The sequence below is a fragment of the Danio rerio genome, chromosome 4 (genome assembly GCF_052040795.2).
Source record: "Danio rerio strain M-AB ecotype USA chromosome 4, GRCz13ab, whole genome shotgun sequence".
Taxonomy (NCBI): domain Eukaryota; kingdom Metazoa; phylum Chordata; class Actinopteri; order Cypriniformes; family Danionidae; genus Danio; species Danio rerio.
Genome location: NC_141024.2, coordinates 67,338,516 through 67,360,260, shown reverse-complemented (window position 1 = coordinate 67,360,260; position 21,745 = coordinate 67,338,516). Strand labels below are relative to the sequence as shown.

The 21,745-nt window shown below is 39.0% G+C and overlaps 3 protein-coding genes, 1 long non-coding RNA gene and 5 other non-coding genes across 10 annotated transcripts in view; 6 read left to right on the top strand and 3 right to left on the bottom strand.

Annotated features, from left to right (window-relative positions):
• The window catches only part of LOC148682349 (uncharacterized), a 771,506-nt gene that overhangs the window by 581,518 nt on the left and 168,243 nt on the right, over positions 1 to 21,745 (bottom strand). The gene's annotated exons all lie outside the window — the stretch shown is intronic.
• Positions 1 to 21,745, bottom strand: part of LOC141381810 (uncharacterized) — a 203,854-nt gene that overhangs the window by 46,833 nt on the left and 135,276 nt on the right. The window lies entirely within an intron of this gene.
• Positions 1 to 21,745, bottom strand: part of si:dkey-237m9.1 — a 110,754-nt gene that overhangs the window by 17,116 nt on the left and 71,893 nt on the right. The gene's annotated exons all lie outside the window — the stretch shown is intronic.
• The window catches only part of LOC137490983 (uncharacterized), a 471,679-nt gene that overhangs the window by 403,239 nt on the left and 46,695 nt on the right, over positions 1 to 21,745 (top strand). The window lies entirely within an intron of this gene.
• Positions 6,144 to 6,215, top strand: trnap-ugg (transfer RNA proline (anticodon UGG)). The gene has a single exon. It is a non-coding gene; the product is annotated as a tRNA-Pro (tRNA).
• Positions 7,174 to 7,245, top strand: trnap-agg (transfer RNA proline (anticodon AGG)). The gene has a single exon. It is a non-coding gene; the product is annotated as a tRNA-Pro (tRNA).
• trnap-agg (transfer RNA proline (anticodon AGG)) lies at positions 9,046 to 9,117 on the top strand. The gene has a single exon. It is a non-coding gene; the product is annotated as a tRNA-Pro (tRNA).
• Positions 10,560 to 10,631, top strand: trnap-agg (transfer RNA proline (anticodon AGG)). The gene has a single exon. It is a non-coding gene; the product is annotated as a tRNA-Pro (tRNA).
• trnap-agg (transfer RNA proline (anticodon AGG)) lies at positions 11,768 to 11,839 on the top strand. The gene has a single exon. It is a non-coding gene; the product is annotated as a tRNA-Pro (tRNA).

Sequence of the window (21,745 nt, the reverse complement as noted above, 5' to 3'; positions counted from 1 at the left end):
GCACAGCAATACCACTTGAAGAAATGACAGACTTTGAAGGAATAAACAGTGTGAAGAGAGATCCATTATAGTGCAATGGGCAAGTCTAAACAAGTTCCGCCCACGCGTGCGCAGCACTCAAGTCTGTACAATTACGTAATTTATCGGCTTAAAGATATCGGCCGAATTTAGACATCGGATCGATAACGATAGTCCTAAAAATAGCATTTATCGGCCGATACCGATATGGCCGCCGATATATCGTGCATCCCTAATATATATATATATATACATATATATATATATATATATATATATATATATATATATATATACTTTTACTAACCAGCAATGATAGGTGAGCAAAATAAAAATTGAAAGAGGATACTTTTATTAGGCCTTTCATGAGTCTAATAATCTCAAAGTCACACTTAAAAAGAAGGTCCAAAAACCTGCATTTATAAATGAAGAATGTTTTGCAAAGAATAAAAGGTTGTTAACCAGGTAATGCTGTGTACAATTTGTTTTAGTTACACCAAATTTAACTTGTTTATTGTAAAAAGGGTTTAAACGGATATTGACATGAGACATTCTGTATTATGCATTACGTATTATGAGTCATGAGTAGGGCCAGAAAGAATCTGTCAATGTTTTTTGCTATTTCTGCGAAGAATATTGATAAAAATCTGTGGATTTCTGCCAAAATATTTTGGGAGTATTATAACTAAAACCTAAATATGTGAAACAAAAAATATTATCTTTTAAACTTTTATTTAATGTTTAAAATGCAAATCCAATTAGATACACTTTATTTGATAAACAAAGCAAGTCACTCGTATAATATTTCTACTAAAAGACAAAAAATATTACTGTAAAAACTGCATTGTACATAAATCAGATAAACATTTTCATATTAGTCAATAATATTACTGTATTTAATTTAAAAAGTGAATAAATATATATTTACACAAGTAAATAAAATGGAATTAATGATGTGCGCGACATTATATGTTATGAGTCATGTACATGAGTATATGCAATTGTATAAACATGCTCAGTGTTTTCAATATCTTTCACAAAATTGACAAATTCTCCTCAGTATCAACTTTTAATCTCAAGAATTCTTTAGATGGAGACACATCATTAATCATTTTAACTGAAGTTCTTTAATTTTGGGGAGAATTAAAAAAGAAATGTAACTTTCTTATTTTTCTAATTCCTGTGAATTAAATTATTTTAAAATAAACGAGGTCTGAGCTGATTATGACCACGGGTATGCTCAGTCCAGAAAGACTAGGACCTCCATGCAAAAATGAATGGCCTATCATCCGGCCAGCCATCTGGAACAGGTTGCTGTCCCGTAGTACAGCAGATGCAGAAGGTACACGGTGGTTTTTTCCCCCCTCAAAAAGGGCTGTAGTAGATGAACCTAAAAAATCTAATCAGTAAGAATGAACTAATAGTACTAGTTGTATAAAATCTGTAATAGCCCAAAAGCAAAAGAGACATAAAACATCAAATCACATCTGTAAAATTCTAAACAAATGTTTTCTCTGTATGCACTGTGGTGGTACCAGTCAGCATCGATCTGCATTGCCCACCAGTAAATAGAAAGATAATGTTATGAACATTTTACATCTTATCAGGTGTGCAAAAGGCTTCTCAAGTACAGTGCACGAAATCATACAGAAAAAGGTCAGGGTTACAGGCAGTGTTGACGAAAATTAACTTTATATATATATATATATATATATATATATATATATATATATATATATATATATATATATATATATATATATATATAAATGTGTGTGTGTGCGCGTGTGTGTGTGTGTGTGTGTGTGTGTGTGTGTGTGTGTGTGCACATGTAACCGAACTGCAACCAATTACAAACCCAAATTTAAAGTGAAGCCAGTCTTCAGTTTTTGCATCATCATTGACAAAATATGGCGGTTAACTCCTTTGCCAACAGCTGCATCTCCTAAAAAAAATACAAAATGAAGCAAGTTCGTTGCACAAACTGTACAGACTATAAGCGATTCAAATGATTTTAATAATAAAAAAGGAGTACCAGTCAATCTATATTTCAATGGAGCGGACCAATTAGCACTGTTCATTTTATAAAATGAAACCAGGGTACTATCTTGTTCATCCATAGTATCAAACTGGTTGATGAGTAATGATAGAGATGGACAGTGTGAATTGATGGAGAGCAGCTCATCACAGAACATTCGAGATGATTTGAATGGGTCAATTTCATTTTTCCATGCTGAAATCAAATGAACAATTTATCTAAATACCATTTTACAAGCATAGTTGAATAACAATACAAAAAAGATGAAAGAATAAATGAATAAAGATGCACTTATCATTTTACAGTACAACAGCACTAAAAAAATAAAATGTGTTGTGTCTAACCTGCAGACAGGGATGTTGAAGATTGTGCAGTTGAGGGTCCTGGCAATTCTTCTGTATTTAAAGTGAATGAAGAATCATTGTCACCAAAAGTCCTTTCTCTAAAACAGGCAAGACACAAACAATTTCAATTGTGTTCATTAAGCCACTTCAAAAATTTTCATGCATATTAAAAGCATTTGCCCAGTTTCATAGACAAGGCTTAGACCCTAGTGCCAGACAAAGTCTGGATGTAACTTACAATGACATACTGTATATAGTCGTTAATGTCAAAATTAACCAGTAATGATTTTCTCAAAGCAAGGCTTATAAAAGCTACATACATCAAATCTAATAATGTCTACTACTGACCCAGTTTATGAAACCAACACATTAATTTAAATTTAAGACAGTCCACCAGAAAATTATTTTGTTAATTTTTTACCCTACATTCCATCTGATCTTTGTACATCTCCCTCGAGATATATACAACCAAAACAAACTGTGCAAACTAATCCTTTAGTATTAAAGGCATGTCATCCTACAATTTTTAGCATAACTTTACCCTTCACCACACATGCTTGCATGAAAAGGCAAGACATCAGTTGGGAAAGAGATCTGGCAAATTGGACAAATCTGTAAAAAGTAAAAATAAATTAAACAATGTATGTTTGTAGCAAATTTGTTGAAGAACATACATATTCTACCCCATAAAAAGATTCTAAAATATTAAGAATAGTCTCAAATTTTTAATAGCTTCAAACACATTCTTTATGGAACCACGAATTGGGTATATTCAAATATAGTGAGTATACCCAAATACAAGAAATAGGCTTTGATCAAAGACCTGTAATGATGGTTCTAAGATGGGGTGAAGTAGGCTTGGCTGGTCAACAGTTTCGATTACATTTTCGTCTACATCATCATCTAGAATGGTCACATCATTTGAAGACTCCTAATAAAAGTAATCAAAATGCATTGGCATTGTAAATAAATAATATTGATAGAAAAATAAAACCATAATACTGTATGACTTACTGTCTCAGCTTCTTTACACTCTTCAATGTGTAAGGGCAGCAATGGCAGTGGTATTTTCTTACCACATTTCATACAGCTGGACTGTGGCATCTTAGCAAACTCCACAGAATCATAAGGTAATGGTTCAGTGGAAAGCTGTTCCTGTAATGGAACTACAAACAGCATGTTCTTTCCATTATTTGACACTGATTTTAGGAGTCGAGTTGAGTATTCATCAGCATCTGTGGGAATTATAGACAGCTTACGCCGCCCACCCCCACCAAATGGCAAAATCAATTGAGAATCACATTCAGGACTACTGTTGCCTTCTTGGGCTAGCAATATTGTTATAAATGTGTCACCTAAAATTTTGGAAAGAAATGTTCTATAAAGCTCTGTTTACCACTGGAAAACTGAAGTAGGGCATGCCATAATCTTAGAACATGGCAGAGAAACATGTCCTTGACTAAAAAGTTTAAACTAATGAAGCTTATTACTAAATTATTAACGCCAACAAAGCACATACCAGTTTCATTAATTTACAAAAGTGCAAAGTTATTGCAAATGCACACAAATCATTTTTTGTTTATATGTAACATGCAAAACATAAATACCTGTAGACTTGTAAAACATCCAGCCACCCTGAAGTGTTTTTAATTTGGGAAACTCTCCTTCAAGCAGACTGACAATCTTAAGAATGAAACAAAATTCATCATTTAGTTTTTTTTTTTTTTTTTTTCCAACAGATATAAAACTCCCATCAATTCCTAGTATTATGGTAACATTTGCAATTAACTCACTGTGTTTAAAATTATCTGGAACAGTTAAAAGCCTTTTTCCAAGTCCAGCATGGACAAGCTCAAGGTCTTCATCTCCTTTTGGTGTGAATGGTGATGGTTCAGAGAGGACATGGATTTGAAAATCATTTTTTTTTAATGTTTCCAGGTTTGGCCACAGAAAAATCTCTGTCCCAAACATACTTGGGAATTGCCTATAGTGACAAAAGGGCAAAATGAATAAACATATTAATAATAAGAAACATTTTTTGCATGACACAAAAAGTTGTGTTTTACAGTAAACATGAAAAATTACCTTTTTAAGGCTTGCCTTACCATGTTTTCAGGCTCTGCAGGCAAAGGAATGGTCCCACTTGAGATGCTTTCTCTCATTGGTCTACTACCACTAGCTAGTGCATTTCTTTACGAAGATGGAGTAAGGCCCCTGGCTAATACATCGATCAGAGCTTTTGCTGCTATTTCTACTTCTGATGACAGTGCCTGTAAGACAAATACCAATTATACCTTTTATCATTTGTTATCTTCATAGTCCGCGATCAACACTGCCGACCCCCACCCCGCCCGTTCCTTACAGTCGGCGATCATCTCCTCTCTCCACCCCCCATACCCACCCACACCCAAAACGGCATTACGCTCTCCCGGTCTTCACTTTAGTACGCGATCGATTCTACCCCCAAATTAGTCCCCGATCAAATTTATAGCTGAGCTCCCTTGAATGACAATCCTAGAATCGACCATGACAGAAGCCATGCTATTTTACACGACCATCCCGTTCTTCACTCGCCATGTTGGCTTAATAACGGACTTAATTTACGTTATAAAGTTTACATTATAAACAACAGCAGCCATTGCTTTAACAAACGTTTGATACTTAATCTTTGCATACATAAACCACTATAGAAATCAAGTAACCACTTACCCGCGCATCCCGCTCTTCACCTGCCATGCTAAATAGAGGAGTATTCTTCTTCGTAGAGGATCATCTCCGTTAATTAGGTCAGACTGCGCAAATGGAGCGCACAGTGAAGCGCTTTGGTCATTCCCGCGTTCTCAGGGAGTTGTGATTGGTTGAACAGTAAGCTCGCATCTTATTGGCTACAGGGCACGAGTGACTCACGTGGGAGGTGTGTGCTGACAGGAAAGTCTCAAAAATGCACACACTCGTATTCAGGGTGAGTCGTACGTGAGAGAGGATTTGCACATTCTCATTCAGGATGAACTCGTGAATTTTAAACATTCAAAACTTTTTGTACACTCTTATATATTTGCAAATGGTGTTTTACATTTGTGAAATGTATTTTATGAAAATGTATTTTTATTTTGTGCATGTGAATTGTTTTTGTGAGTATAAATAAATATTTTACGCATGTGAATTTGGCTACGCATGTGTACATTGTGTCTTTTGCGTGAATTATTATTGAGTCTAATCTCTCTCCATAGAAAAACACTTTTTTATCAGATCTGGACTCCGTTGCTTGAATATGTAGGTCCTAGGATTTCAGGTACATTTTTGCAAAACCTTAAATCACCATAAACTTTGGTTAATTTATGTACTTTTCTATTTTTATTATTACTCTGTATTTTTATGTCTTCTTTTTGATTTTGATTTTCATTATGTGCTGTGATGCTAAGAAATTTCTTGGTTGTAAGCTGTTGTCATTGTTCTGTTCTTTTTTGTTTTGTTAAAATAAAGACAAAAAAATGTATTTCGAAGAATTCCAGTTTGTCAGCAGATAGTGTCGGCGCATAAAACATTCCTTTGCATAGTAGTTTGGTTGTCTAGGACTATGATTCTCGTTCATGCTGTGAGAAATCCCAGATTCAAATTTCGGTTGAGCCCTTACAGTTGTCTGCTGTTTTGTAAGGGCGTTGTGGCTTACACAGAGGCCTTTTTTCTGAGAATGCCAGTTCGTCAGCTGATAGTGTTGCCATATAAAGTTACTGTTTTGCAGTGGCTCGTTGATCTAGGGGTATGATTCTCGCTTTGGGTGTGAGAGGTCCCGGGTTCAAATCCCGGACGAGCCCTTGCAGGTGTCATGTGTTTTACAGGGCACTATGACTTTCATTAAAATGTCTTTCGAAGAATTCCAGTTTGTCAGCAGATAGTGTCGCCACATAAAACATTCCTTTGCATATTGGCTTGCTGGTCTAGGAGTATTATTTTCGTTCATGCAATGAGAAATCCCAGATTCAAATTTCGGTTGAGCCCTTACAGTTGTCTGCTGTTTTGAAAGGTCTACGGGCTTACACAGAGGCCTTTTTTCTGAGAATGCCAGTTCGTCAGCAGATAGTTTTGCCATGTAAAGTGGCTGTTACAGAAGCTTGTTGGATTAGGTGTATGATATTCGCTTAGGGTGCCCTTGATTCGTCAGAGAAAGTTTTCTGACTATCTGATGGTTCTGACGCCATGTGAAATTTTATCAATGTAGTGGCTCGTTGGCCTAGGGGTATGATTCTCGCTTTGGGTGAGAGAGGTCCTGGGTTCAAATCCCGGATGAGCCCTTGTGGGTGTCATGCGTTTTACAGGGCACTATGTCCTTTGTAAAAATATCTTTCGAAGAACTTCAGTTTGTCAGCAGATAGTGTCGCCACATAAAACATTCCTTTGCATAGTGGCTTGCTGGTCTAGGAGTATGATTTTCGTTCATGCAATGAAAAATCCCAGATTCAAATTTCGGTTGAGCCCTTACACTTGTCTGCTGTTTTGTAAGGTCGTTGTGGCTAACACAGAGGCCTTTTTTCTGAGAATGCCAGTTTGTCAGCAGATAGTGTTGCCATGTAAAGTGGCTGTTTTGCAGTGGCTCGGTGGTCTACGGGCATGATTCTCGCTGAAGGTGCGAGAGGTCCTGTTTTCAAATCCTGGACGAACCATTGCAGAAGTCCCGGGTCCAAATGAAGCAAAAGCCCTGCTTCAATGTTTGTTAGATAAGGATTTCTGACCATCTGTTGCTTCTGACGTCCTGTAAAATATTCAAGCTTTTGTGGCTTGTTGGTCTAGGGGTATGATTCTCGCTTAGGGTGCGAGAGGTCCCGGGTTCAAATCCCGGACGAGCCCTTGCAGTTATTCTGTTGTTTTACAGGGCATTATGGCTTTCATAAAAAAACTTTTTCGAAGAATTCCAGTTTGTCAGCAGATAGTGTCGGCACATAAAGCATTCCTTTGCATAGTGGTTTGGTTGTCTAGGACTATGATTCTCGTTCATGCCGTGAGAAATCCCAGATTCAAATTTCGGTTGAGCCCTTACAGTTGTCCACTGTTTTGTAAGGGCGTTGTGGCTTACACAGAGGCCTTTTTCTGAGAATGCCAGTTCGTCAGCTGATAGTGTTGCCATATAAAGTTACTGTTTTGCAGTGGCTCGTTGGTCTAGGGGTATGATTCTCGTTTAGGGTGCCCTTGATTCGTTAGAGAAAGTTTTCTGACTATCTGATGCTTCTGATATCATGTGAAATGCATTCAACTTAGTGGCTCGTTGGTCTAGGGGTAATATTCTTGCTTCGTGTGTGAGAGGTCCCGGGTTCAAATCCCGCACGAGCCCTTACAGGTGTTATGTGTTTTACAGGGCACTATGTCTTTCATTAAAATGTCTTTCGAAGAATTCCAGTTTGTCAGCAGATAGTGTCGCCACATAAAACATTCCTTTGCATAGTGGCTTGCTGTTCTAGGAGTTTGATTCTCGTTCATGCAATGATAAATCCCAGATTCAAATTTCGGTTGAGCCCTTACAGTTGTCCGCTGTTTTGTAAGGTCGTTGTGGCTTACACAGAGGCCTTTTTTCTGAGAATGCCAGTTTGTCAGCAGATAGAGTTGCCAAATAAAGTTGCTGTTCTGCAGTGGCTTGTTGGTCTAGGGGTATGATTCTCACTTAGGGTGCCCTTGATTCGTTAGAGAAAGATTTCTGACTATCTGACACCTTGTGAAATTCATTATGTCTTTCGTAAAAATGTCTTTTGAAGAATTCCAGTTTGTCAGCAGATAGTATTGCCATGTAAAGTGGCTGTTTTGCAGTAGCTTGTTGGTCTACGGGCTTGATTCTCGCATAAGGTGCGAGAGGTCCCGTTTTCAAATCCTGGACGAACCATTGTAGAAGTCCTGGGTCCAAATGAAGCAAAAGCCCTGCTTCAATGTTTGTTAGATAAGGATTTCTGACCATCTGTTGCTTCTGAAGTCTTGTGAAATATTTAAGCTTTTGTGGTTTGTTGGTCTAGGGGTATGATTCTCGCTTAGGGTGCCCTTGATTCCCTTTAGAGAAAGATTTCTGACTATTTGATGCTTCTGACGCCATGTGAAATCCTATCACTTTAGTGGCTCATTGGTCTAGGGGTGTGATTCTCGCTTCTGGTGTGAGAGGACCCAGGTTCAATTCTCAGATGAGCCCTTGCAGGTGTACTGTGTTTTACAGGGCATTATATCTTTCGTAAAAACGTATTTCAAAGAATTCCAATTTGTCAGCAGATAGTGTTGCCACATAAAATATTTCTTGCATAGTGGCTTGCTGGTTTAAGAGTTTGATTCTCGTTCATGCCATGAGAAATCTTAGGTTCAAATTTCAGTTGAACCCTTACAGTTGTCTTTTGTTTTGTAAGGGCGTTGTGGCTTACACAGAGGCCTTTTTCTGAGAATGCCGGTTTGTCAGCAGATAGTGTTGCCATGTAAAGTGGCTATTTTGCAGTTGCTCGTTGGTCTACGGGCATGATTCTCGCTTAAGGTGCGAGAGGTCCCGTTTTCAAACCCTGGACGAACCATTGCAGAAGTCCCGGGTCCAAATGAAGCAAAAGCCCTGCTTCAATGTTTGTTAGATAAGGATTTCTGACCATCTGTTCCTTCTTATGTCTTGTAAAATATTCAAGCTTTTGTGGCTCGTTGGTCTAGGGGTATGATTCTCGCTTAGGGTGCGAGAGGTCCCGGGTTCAAATCCCGGACGAGCCCTTGCAGTTATTCTGTAGTTTTACAGGGCATTATAGCTTTCATAAAAAACTTTTTCGAAGAATTCCAGTTTGTCAGCAGATAGTGTCGGCACATAAAGCATTCCTTTGCATAGTGGTTTGGTTGTCTAGGACTATGATTCTCGTTCATGCCGTGAGAAATCCCAGATTCAAATTTCGGTTGAGCCCTTACAGTTGTCTGCTGTTTTGTAAGGGCGTTGTGGCTTACACAGAGGGCTTTTTTCTGAGAATGCCAGTTCGTCAGCTGATAGTGTTGCCATATAAAGTTACTGTATTGCAGTGGCTTGTTGGTCTAGGGGTATGATTCTCGCTTAGGGTGCCCTTGATTCGTCAGAGAAAGTTTTCTGACTATCTGATGCTTCTGACATCATGTGAAATTAATTCAATTTGGTGGCTCGTTGGTCTAGGGGTATGAATCTCGCTTCGGGTCTGAGAGGTCCCGGGTTCAAATCCCAGACGAGCCCTTACAGGTGTTATGTGTTTTACAGGGCACTATGTCTTTCATTTAAATGTCTTTCGAAGAATTCTAATTTGTCAGCAGATAGTGTCGCCACATAAAACATTCCTTTGCATATTGGCTTGCTGGTCTAGGAGTATGATTCTCGTTCATGCCATGAGAAATCCTAGGTTCAAATTTCAGTTGAACCCTTACACTTGTCTTTTGTTTTGTAAGGGCGTTGTGGCTTACACAGAGGCCTTTTTTCTGAGAATGCCGGTTTGTCAGCAGATAGTGTTGCCATGTAAAGTTACTGTTTTGCAGTGGCTCGTTGGTCTAGGGGTATGATTCTGGCTTAGGGTGCCCTTGATTCGTCAGAGAAAGTTTTCTGACTATCTGATGCTTCTGACGCCATGTGAAATTTAATCACTGTAGCTGCTCGTTGGTCTAGGGGTATGATTCTTGCTTAAGGTGAGAGAGGTCCTGGGTTCAAATCCTGGACGAGCCCTTACAGATGTTATGTGTTTTATAGGGCACTATGTCTTTCATTAAAATGTCTTTCGAAGATTTCCAGTTTGTCAGCAGATAGTGTCACCACATAAAACATTCCTCTGCATAGTGGCTTGCTGGTCTAGGAGTATGATTTTCGTTCATGCAATGAAAAATCCCAGATTCAAATTTCGGTTGAGCCCTTACACTTGTCTGCTGTTTTGTAAGGTCGTTGTGGCTAACACAGAGGCCTTTTTTCTGAGAAAGCCAGTTTGTCAGCAGATAGTGTTGCCATGTAAAGTGGCTGTTTTGCAGTTGCTCGTTGGTCTACGGGCATGATTCTCGCTTAAGGTGCGAGAGGTCCCGTTTTCAAATCCTGGACGAACCATTGCAGAAGTCCCGGGTCCAAATGAAGCAAAAGCCCTGCTTCAATGTTTGTTAGATAAGGATTTCTGACCATCTGTTGCTTCTGATGTCCTGTAAAATATTCAAGCTTTTGTGGCTCGTTGGTCTAGGGGTATGATTCTCGCTTAGGGTGCGAGAGGTCCTGGGTTCAAATCCCGGACGAGTCCTTGCAGTTATTCTGTTGTTTTACAGGGCATTATGGCTTTCATAAAAAAACTTTTTCGAAGAATTCCAGTTTGTCAGCAGATAGTGTCGGCACATTAAGCATTCCTTTGCATAGTGGTTTGGTTGTCTAGGACTATGATTCTCGTTCATGCCGTGAGAAATCCCAGATTCAAATTTCGGTTGAGCCCTTACAGTTGTCCACTGTTTTGTAAGGGCGTTGTGGCTTACACAGAGGCCTTTTTCTGAGAATGCCAGTTCGTCAGCTGATAGTGTTGCCATATAAAGTTACTGTTTTGCAGTGGCTCGTTGGTCTAGGGGTATGATTCTCGTTTAGGGTGCCCTTGATTCGTTAGAGAAAGTTTTCTGACTATCTGATGCTTCTGACATCATGTGAAATGCATTCAAATTAGTGGCTCGTTGGTCTAGGGGTAATATTCTTGCTTCGTGTGTGAGAGGTCCCGGGTTCAAATCCCGCACGAGCCCTTACAGGTGTTATGTGTTTTACAGGGCACTATGTCTTTCATTAAAATGTCTTTCGAAGAATTCCAGTTTGTCAGCAGATAGTGTCGCCACATAAAACATTCCTTTGCATAGTGGCTTGCTGTTCTAGGAGTTTGATTCTCGTTCATGCAATGATAAATCCTAGATTCAAATTTCGGTTGAGCCCTTATAGTTGTCCGCTGTTTTGTAAGGTCGTTGTGGCTTACACAGAGGCCTTTTTTCTGAGAATGCCAGTTTGTCAGCAGATAGTGTTGCCAAATAAAGTTGCTGTTCTGCAGTGGCTCGTTGGTCTAGGGGTATGATTCTCACTTAGGGTGCCCTTGATTCGTTAGAGAAAGATTTCTGACTATCTGACACCTTGTGAAATTCATTATGTCTTTCGTAAAAATGTCTTTTGAAGAATTCCAGTTTGTCAGCAGATAGTATTGCCATGTAAAGTGGCTGTTTTGCAGTAGCTTGTTGGTCTACGGGCTTGATTCTCGCATAAGGTGCGAGAGGTCCCGTTTTCAAATCCTGGACGAACCATTGTAGAAGTCCTGGGTCCAAATGAAGCAAAAGCCCTGCTTCAATGTTTGTTAGATAAGGATTTCTGACCATCTGTTGCTTCTGATGTCCTGTAAAATATTCATGCTTTTGTGGCTCGTTGGTCTAGGGGTATGATTCTCGCTTAGGGTGCGAGAGGTCCCGGGTTCAAATCCCGGACGAGCCCTTGCAGTTATTCTGTTGTTTTACAGGGCATTATGGCTTTCATAAAAAAACTTTTTCGAAGAATTCCAGTTTGTCAGCAGATAGTGTCGGCACATTAAGCATTCCTTTGCATAGTGGTTTGGTTGTCTAGGACTATGATTCTCGTTCATGCCGTGAGAAATCCCAGATTCAAATTTCGGTTGAGCCCTTACAGTTGTCCACTGTTTTGTAAGGGCGTTGTGGCTTACACAGAGGCCTTTTTCTGAGAATGCCAGTTCGTCAGCTGATAGTGTTGCCATATAAAGTTACTGTTTTGCAGTGGCTTGTTGGTCTAGGGGTATGATTCTCGTTTAGGGTGCCCTTGATTCGTTAGAGAAAGTTTTCTGACTATCTGATGCTTCTGACATCATGTGAAATGCATTCAACTTAGTGGCTCGTTGGTCTAGGGGTAATATTCTTGCTTCGTGTGTGAGAGGTCCCGGGTTCAAATCCCGCACGAGCCCTTACAGGTGTTATGTGTTTTACAGGGCACTATGTCTTTCATTAAAATGTCTTTCGAAGAATTCCAGTTTGTCAGCAGATAGTGTCGCCACATAAAACATTCCTTTGCATAGTGGCTTGCTGTTCTAGGAGTTTGATTCTCGTTCATGCAATGATAAATCCCAGATTCAAATTTCGGTTGAGCCCTTACAGTTGTCCGCTGTTTTGTAAGGTCGTTGTGGCTTACACAGAGGCCTTTTTTCTGAGAATGCCAGTTTGTCAGCAGATAGTGTTGCCAAATAAAGTTGCTGTTCTGCAGTGGCTCGTTGGTCTAGGGGTATGATTCTCACTTAGGGTGCCCTTGATTCGTTAGAGAAAGATTTCTGACTATCTGACACCTTGTGAAATTCATTATGTCTTTCGTAAAAATGTCTTTTGAAGAATTCCAGTTTGTCAGCAGATAGTATTGCCATGTAAAGTGGCTGTTTTGCAGTAGCTTGTTGGTCTACAGGCTTGATTCTCGCATAAGGTGCGAGAGGTCCCGTTTTCAAATCCTGGACGAACCATTGTAGAAGTCCTGGGTCCAAATGAAGCAAAAGCCCTGCTTCAATGTTTGTTAGATAAGGATTTCTGACCATCTGTTGCTTCTGAAGTCTTGTGAAATATTTAAGCTTTTGTGGTTTGTTGGTCTAGGGGTATGATTCTCGCTTAGGGTGCCCTTGATTCCCTTTAGAGAAAGATTTCTGACTATTTGATGCTTCTGACGCCATGTGAAATCCTATCACATTAGTGGCTCATTGGTCTAGGGGTGTGATTCTCGCTTCTGGTGTGAGAGGTCCCAGGTTCAAATACCAGATGAGACCTTGCAGGTGTACTGCGTTTTACAGCACATTATGTCTTTCATAAAAATGTCTTTCGAATAATTCCAGTTTGCCAGCATGAAGTATCGCCACAAAACATTACTTTGCATAGTGGCTTGCTTGTCTAGGAGTATGATTCTCGTTCATTCCGTGAGAAATAACAGGTTAAAATTTCGGTTGAGCCATTCAGCATATAGTGTTGCCCTGTAAAGTTGCTGTCTGAGAGAACTATGCTTTTAAGCCAGGGGTCACCAAACTTGTTCCTGGAGGTCCTAAAATGACAACCAAAGAGGTTGTTTACAGTTTTTTCCAGTTGTTTACACACATTTTCTGAAAGCATGTCTCATATTGTCAGAACTCTACACACAAATCACAAAACACACACACATTGGGCAAAACTCTTCAATTCTTCTGCAAAATGAAACTATAAGTTCAAAACAATGTGATTTCTTCTCAAAAAGGTATTTTGTTTTCAATTGACACACACAAGCCATCACATTAATAGATATTCATAAGATCAGTTGAACACTAATGTGCTTAATGTAAAACACTATGACCACTTCTTCTCTATTCATCATAATGACTTTCTGTAAGCCTTCTTCTGTTCAGTGTTACACTTACTACAGACAGTACATAGACCTACAGAAGTGCATTGTAAAATTTTTCGAAAATTGTTTTAATACAAAACAAACAAATACCAAATATATTTTACTGTATTTTCCTCACAAAAACAGCGTACACAGTGTTCATCCCAACCAACACAAAGTTGCAGAAAATGTGGTCTACATATACCATCAACAGAAGTATTTACTAAATACAGTTACAGTAAAAAAATAAATAAATAAAAAAAACAGCTATACTGCATTCTCTTTTCTGTATTGGTGTGGCCAAGCAGTGGGGCAAATGTCACCTTGCATGGCAAATCCAGCCACGAAAAGCATCAACTGCTATAGCTTGGAGAAGGGGTATACATGTGTTTGGATTTCGGTCATACACTTTTCATCTCTAGGCAGGAAAAAAATCCTCAATAGGTTTGAGGAATGGAGAATATGGAGGGGGAGATAAACAACTTAAAAACATGGGTGTGCAGTCAACTAGTTGTGAATCAGATGAGCTCTCAAATGTAACTCATTTTGTCGCACTATCCATTATGCATCAAAGCTATACAGTTTTATAATTCATTTCGTTAATCTGTATAAAAAAAAGCACACGCACCACCTGAACTAAGGCGCTGCTGGGATTTGAGCCCAGGATCTCCTGTTTACAAGGCATTTTGACCAGCTAAGCCACAGCGCCACAAAAATTAATTATAAGAGACATTTGCCCGATAACAAAAATCGAAGAAGAAATAAATACACAACAAAAACCAGCATGTCAGGATGCAGAAAATGCTGACAAGACGGACGTGGTCTTTTAGAGTCTGGATGATCATGTCTCAAACCTGACCGGTAACCTGGCCTCTGTTCAAGATCAAAGCAAAAAATGCATTATTTTATTTTTATTTAATCTACCCTTAATCATGTGTTAAGTGTTTTTTGGAATATCCAGTTTCATTACATCCAAACCCTCTGTCAGCTCGGAAAATGGAAATCATTTAATCTAAGATAATGGATAACGCATTGGACTTCTTGGCTGTGAACTGAGTCATTTAAAGGTTTTGAGTTCAAGTCCCACCAGCGTTGCAAGCTTTGCCCTTTTTCTTCACTGACTTAGGAGTGGTGCGTTTCCAACATTTTTGGCATCTGTCCATCCTGTTCTGCTTTTTAATTTCATTGCGCAGTGCAGGCTCAGATACTAGGGGTACTCTACAATGAAGCCGATGACTTAATTGAGCTGTTTTAAATTAGGGAGATTAGAAAACGGTGTAGGGCCAAGTAAGCTTAAGGAATGACTCAAAGGCAACCTGTGGTTTTGGGCAAAAGTGTCTACCACCTATTGTTGAGATCACGCCTTTTGGAATCGTCGTACAAGAGCCTTGAAAAGCCTTGGAGTAACGATTGATGACCAACTAAACTTCTCTGAACACATTTCTAGAACTGCTCGATCGTGCAGATTCGCACTCTATAACATCAGAAAGATCCGACCCTTCTTTTCTGAACATGCAGCTCAACTCCTTGTTCAAGCTCTTGTTCTCTCCAAACTGGATTACTGCAACTCTCTACTAGCTGGGCTTCCAGCTAACTCTATCAAGCCTCTTCAACTGCTCCAGAATGCAGCAGACGAGTGGTCTTCAATGAACCGAAATGAGCACATGTCACTCCGCTGCTAGTCCGTTTGCACTGGCTGCCAGTTGCTGTTCGCATCAAATTCAAAGCTCTGATGTTTGCCTACAAAGTGACTTCTGGCCTTGCTCCTTCTTATCTGCTCTCACTTCTGCAGATCTATGTGCCCTCCAGAAACTTGCGTTCTGTGAACGAACGCCGCCTCGTGGTTCCATCCCAAAGAGGGAAGAAATCACTTTCGCGAATGCTCACGTTCAATCTGCCCAGTTGGTGGAATGAACTCCCTAACTGCATAAGAACAGCAGAGTCACTTGCTACTTTCAGGAAACGACTAAAAACTCAACCATTTAGTCTCCACTTCACTTCCTAATCTGCAATTGCCTCTCTGAATATCACACTAACTGTACCCACAAAAAAAATACTAATACTAATACTACTAATACTTCCCTTCTTAGACTTTACAGACCTGAAACTTGCCTACAGCACTTATTCATTGTTGCTCTTAGTTGTGTAAGTGCTTCCTTGTCCTCATTTGTAAGTCGCTTTGGATAAAAGCTTCTGCTAAATGACTAAATGTAAATGTAAATATATATTTTAATGTTTTAAATGTGTATTAACTGTGAAAACTGACCATTAATAAGATGCTGAAATGATTTCTATCATATATCTTTAATGAAGGATTGAGAGAAAAAAACAAGATTTGTATCTGTGAGTGAAATCTGCACACGAGTGCCCCTGGAGTTTTCCTGGCTTTTCGCTTTGATTTTGAATGATTTCCTTGGTGAGTTCGTGTTTTTTTTTTTATTGTTTTCATTATAACATGATTAAAACTAGTGTCAAAAATGTGTTTCATTAATTAACCATTTGTTTGGTCTAGTAAAAACACAGTATTATACACAGTATTATACAAGTGATTGTGTAAAGTTTAAGTGAGAGAGTTTAAGTAAAATGCTGTCATTTGTAAAAAGAAAATGCCAAATAGGAGAAAGAAATAGGAAAAACACAGAAATTCAGCAGAGAGAAGCATATACATGGTCATTTATTGTTGCTGTTTATTTACAAATGTGTTAAGCTGAGATAATGCATACACTGTAAAATGCTAATGTTTTTTTTCTCCCCTTTGTTTGTTTGCTTATGCATCTTCTTCTGGTTTTTCATCGGTGAGATGTTCTATTGAAGTCAGTTGCTGAATGTGATCTGCTCTGCATTCAAATTAATTGAAGTGTGAACTCTTTTCTGGATTTGGATTGTCTCAACTTCCATCGGTGCGTGTCTAATTGTGGAGTTGGACTGGCGAGCCTCCCATTAAGTGGATTTTTTGGATACACCTGTTGGAAAGATACAAAGTGAAACCTATTCAGCGTCATGGTAAGAGTGTAAATTTACAACAAACTCACAAGTGCAACATCCTAGATCTCTTGAACTGAATTTGCAACCTAGTTGTTTTGCAAAAGAATCTTTTTGAGTGTTCATCACCTGTACTGGACTTTTGGGAAAATTTGAAATGTTTTAAGTAATGGATGAGCCGGGGCAATTGCCCAGGAGGTTAAGCAGTGAGGCCGAAATCATGTTGCGTTTCCACTGTCGGGCTAGTAGCTCGCAGCACGTCACGCAAACCCCGCCCCATAACATCCCCCGATTCAAACGTCACACAACCCGCCCACTTCAGCAGGAATCAGCCAGATAAAGCACACCATCACATCCTCACGAAACCATTCAAATAAAGACAACTGAAACAAACAATTGACACGTTACTGTACAACATTACATTTTATGTCTATACGCACATGCCTGTGTGTTCTCATTCATCATATTCATTTACTCACCGACCGACTGAATTTGAAACTAATTTTCATGCGAAGCAACACGCCCCTTCAGCTACTCCAGAACGCAGCAGCATGAGTGGTCTTTAATGAATTGAAAAGAGCACATGTCACTCCGCTACTCACCCGTTTGCACTGGCTGCCAGTTGCTGCTCGCATCAAATTCAAAGCTCTGATGTTTGCCTACAAAGCAACCTCTGGCTTTGCTCCCTCTTATCTGCTCTCACTTCTGCAGATCTATGTGCCCTCCAGAAACTTGCGTTCTGTGAACGAACGCCGCCTCGTGGTTCCATCCCAAAGAGGGAAGAAATCACTTTCGTGAATGCTCACGTTCAATCTGCCCAGTTGGTGGAATGAACTCCCTAACTGCATAAGAACAGCAGAGTCACTCGCTACTTTCAGGAAACGACTAAAAACTCAACTATTTAGTCTCCACTTCACTTCCTAATCTGCAATTGCCTCTCTGAATATCACACTAACTGTACCCACAAAAAAAAATACTAATACTAATACTACTAATACTTCCCTTCTTAGACTTTACAGACCTGAAACTTGCCTACAGCACTTATTCATTGTTGCTCTTAGTTGTGTAAGTGCTTCCTTGTCCTCATTTGTAAGTCGCTTTGGATAAAAGCTTCTGCTAAATGACTAAATGTAAATGTAAATATATATTTTAATGTTTTAAATGTGTATTAACTGTGAAAACTGACCATTAATAAGATGCTGAAATGATTTCTATCATATATCTTTAATGAAGGATTGAGAGAAAAAAACAAGATTTGTATCTGTGAGTAAAATCTGCACACGAGTGCCCCCTGGAGTTTTCCTGGCTTTTCGCTTTGATTTTGAATGATTTCCTTGGTGAGTTCGTGTTTTTTTTTTAATTGTTTTCATTATAACATGATTAAAACTAGTGTCAAAATGTGTTTCATTAATTAACCATTTGTTTGGTCTAGTAAAAACACAGTATTATACACAGTATTATACAAGTGATTGTGTAAAGTTTAAGTGAGAGAGTTTAAGTAAAATGCTGTCATTTGTAAAAAGAAAATGCCAAATAGGAGAAAGAAATAGGAAAAACACAGAAATTCAGCAGAGAGAAGCATATACATGGTCATTTATTGTTGCTGTTTATTTACAAATGTGTTAAGCTGAGATAATGCATACACTGTAAAATGCTAATGGTTTTTTTCTCCCCTTTGTTTGTTTGCTTATGCATCTTCTGGTTTTTCATCGGTGAGATGTTCTATTGAAGTCAGTTGCTGAATGTGATCTGCTCTGCATTCAAATTAATTGAAGTGTGAACTCTTTTCTGGATTTGGATTGTCTCAACTTCCATCGGTGCGTGTCTAATTGTGGAGTTGGACTGGCGAGCCTCCCATTAAGTGGATTTTTTGGATACACCTGTTGGAAAGATACAAAGTGAAACCTATTCAGCGTCATGGTAAGAGTGTAAATTTACAACAAACTCACAAGTGCAACATCCTAGATCTCTTGAACTGAATTTGCAACCTAGTTGTTTTGCAAAAGAATCTTTTTGAGTGTTCATCACCTGTACTGGACTTTTGGGAAAATTTGAAATGTTTTAAGTAAATGTTTTATTTTCATTTTTATTTTATTTGTACATTGTTTCATTGGAGTGTTCATTTGTTGCAATTTTTGAAGCTTTATAGAGAGAAGTTAATTGGTTTAAGAAGGGAAACCTTGATTATATATTGAATAATAAAACAATTTTAATATTGTACTATTAAGAGGGTTTTGGACGATGGCATTATATAGCATGGTATGGTGATGCGTAACCAATTGGACTTTAAAATTTTTAAGTCTAGACATTCAAACATGCAGTGCTACCGTTTTTACCGTTTCTTTTTTCGATTAAACAGATACCCCCTGTCTGGTTTTGTGGCTTAGTTGGTCAAAACACCTGTCTAGTAAACAGAAGATCCTATGTATGAATCCCAGCAGTACTTTATCTGCAGTGAGCTGTGCTTTTATGGGCCAGAGAGTACCAAAAATTGCTTTCTGTGCAACAGTGCTAGAGGCAGGAGCTCTGTGGTGCAATGGATAGTTCATTGGACTTCTAGGCTGTGAGCTGAGGCCAGTGCGAGCCAGGATGAGCCGGGGCAATTGCCCAGGAGGTTAAGCAGTGAGGCCGAAATCATGTTGCGTTTCCACTGTCGGGCTAGTAGCTCGCAGCACGTCACGCAAACCCCGCCCCATAACATCCCCCGAATCAAACGTCACACAACCCGCCCACTTCAGCAGGAATCAGCCAGATAAAGCACACCATCACATCCTCACGAAACCATTCAAATAAAGACAACTGAAACAAACAATTGACACGTTACTGTACAGCATTACATTATATCTCTATACGCACATGCCTGTGTGTTCTCATTCATCATATTCATTTACTCACCGACCGACTGAATTTGAAACTAATTTTCATGCGAAGCAATACGCCCCTTCAGCTACTCCAGAATGCAGCAGCATGAGTGGTCTTTAATGAATTGAAAAGAGCACATGTCACTCCGCTACTCACCCATTTGCACTGGCTGCCAGTTGCTGCTCGCATCAAATTCAAAGCTCTGATGTTTGCCTACAAAGCAACCTCTGGCTTTGCTCCCTCTTATCTGCTCTCACTTCTGCAGATTTATATGCCCTCAAGAAACTTGCGTATTGTGAATAAACGTCGCCTCGTGGTTCCATCCCAAAGAGGGAAGTAATCACTTTCCCGAACTCTCGCATTCAATCTGCCCAGTTGGTGGAATGAACTCCCTAACTGCAACAGAACGGCAGAGTCACTTGCTGTCTTCAAGAAACGACTTAAAACTCAACTATTTAGTCTCCTCTTCACTTCCTAATCTGCAATTGCCTCTAGCTATACCACTAACTGTACTCAAAAAAAAAAAAAAAAATTCTTACATTACTAATGCTTTCCTTCTTAGACTTTACAGCCCTGAAACTTGCCTACAGCACTTATTTATTGTTGCTCTTATAGTTGTGATAATTGCTTCCTTGTCCTCATTTGTTAGTCCCTTTGGATAAAAGCGTCTGCTAAATGACTAAAAGTAAATGTAAAACAGCGAGCTGTGTACACGCCCTTAAAATGACACATTATAACACATTATAATAAAAAAATCTGGATTGTGTTTTGAACTGAACCTAGACTGGCACACTCAGAAGAACCATAATAATAATGTTAAATCATTAAAAAAGGGGTAAACTATGTGCCCTTTAAGCAATGTGTTTACTTTATTAATTATTCAATAATCATCTAGATTGATAAAAAAGTTCAACACACACAGCAGTGAACGTGTGCACACACACATCAGTGAACATGTATACACACACACACACACACATCAGTGAACATGTATACACACACACACACAGTTGGTACAGTAGGCCTACATACTGTATCTACCTTGGAAGAAGTGATATGGTTCTTAAAGTGTTGTTTTACGTATGGAGCCTGATTGAATTTTATTATAGTGTCTTCGTAAAAACATCTGTCCATAATTCCTGAAAATAGAAAATATATATATATAAATAAAGAAACTGCAAAGAAACGATTCAATCATATTAAAGAGATTTGAACTAACCTTCTAACACAACTAGCGGTCCAGATCCCTGACGGAATATGGCTCCCCAGACATGAATTTTTACTGGATGCTTTGCTTTCGGGTTCACAACATGGCGGTTTATTAATAGGGTATGTCCTATTAATAAATTTGTAGGACATGTAAGCTCGTATAAAGCAAATAGCCTAAATAAAGAGATGCATGGATTAATGTAAATAAATAAATCTTTTCATTATGGCATTGTTTAAAATGGCTTACCTGGCTTTTCCAGAGGTCCACCTGAGTTGTTTTACTGGTTTTCTAATATTGCAGACTGATGCTTTTAACTGTATTCTAAACAGAAGCTCACTCTGAATCTTTTTAGCAGATCGCTATTGTGGATTGTGCTGCACAGCCAACTTAAAAGGGACTGCATCAAAGACAACCCAGGTGGCACATACTAAAAACAACAAGAACAAAAAGTATTTATAAAAAAGTAAGAATTTTTTTTGGCACAGCAGGGTCTTTCTTCAGGGCTCGTTGGTCAAGGGGTATGATTCTTGCTTAGGATGCGAGAGGTCCTGGGTTCAATCCCCCGACGAGCCCTACAGCTGTCACAGAAAAAGCAGTGGAACTTTGGCATTTCTACTTTAATTGTAGCACCTTTTGCTGTGACTTTAGTTAATGAACATTTAGTGGACTTCTAATTTAAATTAGTTTAACATGTACAATTATACAGACAAAACCGTCTGCTACCCTCAGGCAGATGGTTCCGCAGCATCTGGTTACGCACCAGCCGGCTAAAGGAAAGTTTCTTCCCTCAGACTATCAGGCTGATGAACACTTAACACACAGGCTCTTCCATACCCTCACTGCACACCATCGATATGTAGCATGCACTGACCTTTAGCCAATCCATACTTGAAACAACACTGCCTACAACTATGTGGACACCTATTCATTGTACATATCGCTGTCAA